A 3,457-nucleotide genomic window follows, 5' to 3' on the forward strand; every position below is an offset into this window, starting at 1 on the left:
GGGTGGAAGGGAGCAAGGAAAGCTATTCAGGTCAATTTATAAACATGGTTAGACTTAGTAGCCAACTGTTGGAAGGGCCAAACATTTCCCATACGTCGATGCTTTAAACCGTGGGCCTTGTTAATGGCCAGCAACTGTTGGCCTGTATTAGGCAACTTCAAGGATTTGCAGGAAAGGATTGGAGAATCATGCTACGGCCGCACCTGCAATGGGCATCAGGTAAGTGTCCAACATGAGATGGGTTGTCAAACAGACAGACCATTAAAACAGGTGCATGATCGGTGAAGGGAGCATGGGCAGTACATCGGAGGTGGGGCAGTGTGGTTTATGAGGACTGCAGCCCAAGTGTTGCGAACAAGTGCAACAACCATGCTAATTCAGTTCACCCCAGATGAGCAAATATTAATACTGTGCAATGATGATTGAGTGGGGCTGCCTTTAATTGCTACCTGTTGGTACAGTGTGAGTTTGAAGGCAAAACGTGTCCATCAGATTGTGAAGAAGAGTCTCCACCCGAAACATCACCTATTCCTTTTCTCCAGAGATGCTACTTGACCCGCTGACCTACTCCAGCTTTTAGGGTCCATCAGATTAAGACAGGATCGATCATTGCAGTGATGTTGGCAGACTAGAAACCCAGGGAGCATCTGAAACCATAGAATGCTTGGGAGAATGGGAAGTGTAGAACTGTTGGAATAATAAATAATAATAAAATTTTATTTAATGGGCGCCTTTCAGACATCTCAAGGACACCTTACATAGTAATCGGAATCAATATAATCGGAATATAACAAGTAATAAAGACATCACAGAGACACAAATTAAAAACAGAATTCAATCCAAAAACAGAAAATCAAACACAGTGTGAAGAGAGAGCAGCGGCAGCCAAAGCGCGCCAGCGTCCACTCTCTCTTCACGGCAGCCATCTTGGACACAGACCTACAGGACTACAATTAGACAAAAAAATCATCCCCCCACATGGATAGCACTGTGGAGGAAGGCACAATGTCCAGTCCCCACCCCATGTCACCCCAAAGTCAGGCCTATTGAGGCCACCCGCAATTGCCTCTACGGAGGCCCGATGTCCCTGGCCGTTCTCCCGGGTGGTCTTGCCCCGGCGTCGGGAGAGTCCTTTCGGCGGCTGGGCCACTATGTAAATAATGTAAAGTTGAAGAATAGGAAGTTCTTTGCATGAGGGGAATGAGGGGATGGGAAAGAGAGAGTAGATAGAGGAATGGGGAGGGAGACAGAGGAGGTGGAGCGCGAGGATGGATAGGGGAGAACAGGGGGTGGGGAGAGTGGGGGAAGATAGCGGAATTGGAGGGAGAATCGGGGGATGGTGGAGCGAGGAAGATAGAGGAATGGCGATCAAGAGTCGGAGGGTGGGAAGATTAGTTTTTTTATTGTCATGTGTACCGAGGTGCAGTGAAAAGCATTTGTTGTGTGCTAACCAGTCAGCAGAGAGACACCACGTGATTACATCTAGTCATCCACGTGTACAGATGCATGATAAGGGAATGATGTTTAGTGCAAGATAAAGCCCGTACGTCCGATTAAGATATCCAAATGTCCAAATTAGCCAAATTAGGTAGAAGTAGTTCAGGACTGCTCTCTAGTTGCAGTAGGATGGTTCAGTTGCTGATAACAGCTGAGTGCGAGAGGAGAGAGTGGAATGGGGGGAGAATGGGGGGATGGGGTGTGCGAGGATGTGGATATGAGAATATGGGCTGTCAGGGAGGAGGGGAGACCAGATGAATGAAAGAATAACTGAAGAATAAAATCTTGGAATTTGCAGGCAGAGTCAGATTCCAAAGCTGAGATGACAGAGGGTAATGCCAAAACATTGCTTTCATTCTGACTCTCTGGCAACTAAAGAGAGCATTATCTTCATCACAGGCATCATCCTATTTAGGCGAAATGAGCCTTGAATTCTGTTGATGTGTTCCCACTACATTCTAAAAACACCAACATGATGTATCTGCAGCCTCGGACACAATAATGATTCCTCTTTCCTGATGTTAAGCATGTCATGTTCCTCCTTATATTCCAGTAATATACCAGTGCAACCTTGAGTACAGTTATGCAGCTGAAATATGATGAGGCAGCATTGATGTATTACAGAAGTGGAGGAATTGCTATTGGTTTGTTTTGTTCCCTTTTTAACCTCTTGCAGCAAGCAAGGCAGGTGGTTAATGTTTCAGTTTGTGCCTCTGTACAATGCTGGCAGGATTGCAGAGGTCATTGATCCTTTCATCTGACCACAGTGCCCATGTATTGCAGCTGGGTGCAATAGATGCAGAACTGTATGGGGAGCGCCCTGCTAACTTGCTCAAGCTCCTTACTCTCTGCCCGTCTCTGACTGGTTGGTGAATTAACACAGTGGCGTGATTGCTGTGAGTGTGGAGAGAATTTCTTCTAAATTTCAGAGAAGTGTGGTGCTCAGTGAAACCATGTCTAAGTACTTGTGTAAATAGGAACTGCAGATGCTGCTACATACCGAAGATAGACACAAAGTGCTGGGTTAACTCAGCGGGTCAAGAGGCATCTCGGGGTGACGTTTCTGGTCGGGACCCTTCTTCTGACCTGGATGGGTGGCGTTTACGATCAATATCCAGGTTTGAAGAAGGGTCCCGACCCGCATCGTCACCCAACCACTTCTGAAGAAGGGTCCCGACCCGAAACATCAACCATCATTTTTCTTCAGAGATGCTGTCTGACCTGCTGAGTTACGCCAGCAATTTGTGTCAAAATACTTGTACCACACAGAATCTCAGCTTGCAGGAAGGAGAACATCCTAACAAAAGAGAGGAATAGATCAGGTAGATGCACAGAGTCTCTAGCCCACACTAAGTAAACCGAGGACCAGAGGACATAGTCTTAAGGTGAAGGAGAAAATATTTCATAGGAATCTGAGGGGTAACATTTTCACACAAAGGGTAGTGGGTGCATGGAACAGAGGAGGCAGCTGAGACTGGGACTATCCCAATATTTAAGAAACAATTAGACAGGTACATGGATAGGACAGGTTTGGACCAAATGCGGGCAGGTGGGACTAGAGTAGCTGGGTCATGTTGGCTGGTGTGGGCACGTTGGGCCGAAGGGCCTGTTTTCATGCTGTATCACTCTATGACTCTAAAAGGCCTTCTGCTTGCGAGATATGATTGGAGTACATGACCATTTTACTATCCAATCTTCAGTGATTGATGTAGGCAGCAACATCTTGTATGGTCACTGGATCAAGGCAATCGTGGTAAAGATGCAGCAAGGTGCAACTGGTACAATGTAATCCCACAGTCACCAGCAGGTTGTGAAGACTCCTCCTGCCTCTCGATTCCTTAAAAAAAGGATCTGTTGCCTTTTAAATGGATTGAGAATGGAGTAGATATTTCAAACCCAAGTTAAGAAGGCACATGATAAGCTTGCTTTCTTAGGTTGCAGCATTGAGTATAAGAGTCAG

Source organism: Amblyraja radiata, chromosome 29 (assembly GCF_010909765.2).
Source record: "Amblyraja radiata isolate CabotCenter1 chromosome 29, sAmbRad1.1.pri, whole genome shotgun sequence".
Taxonomy (NCBI): Eukaryota; Metazoa; Chordata; class Chondrichthyes; order Rajiformes; family Rajidae; genus Amblyraja; species Amblyraja radiata.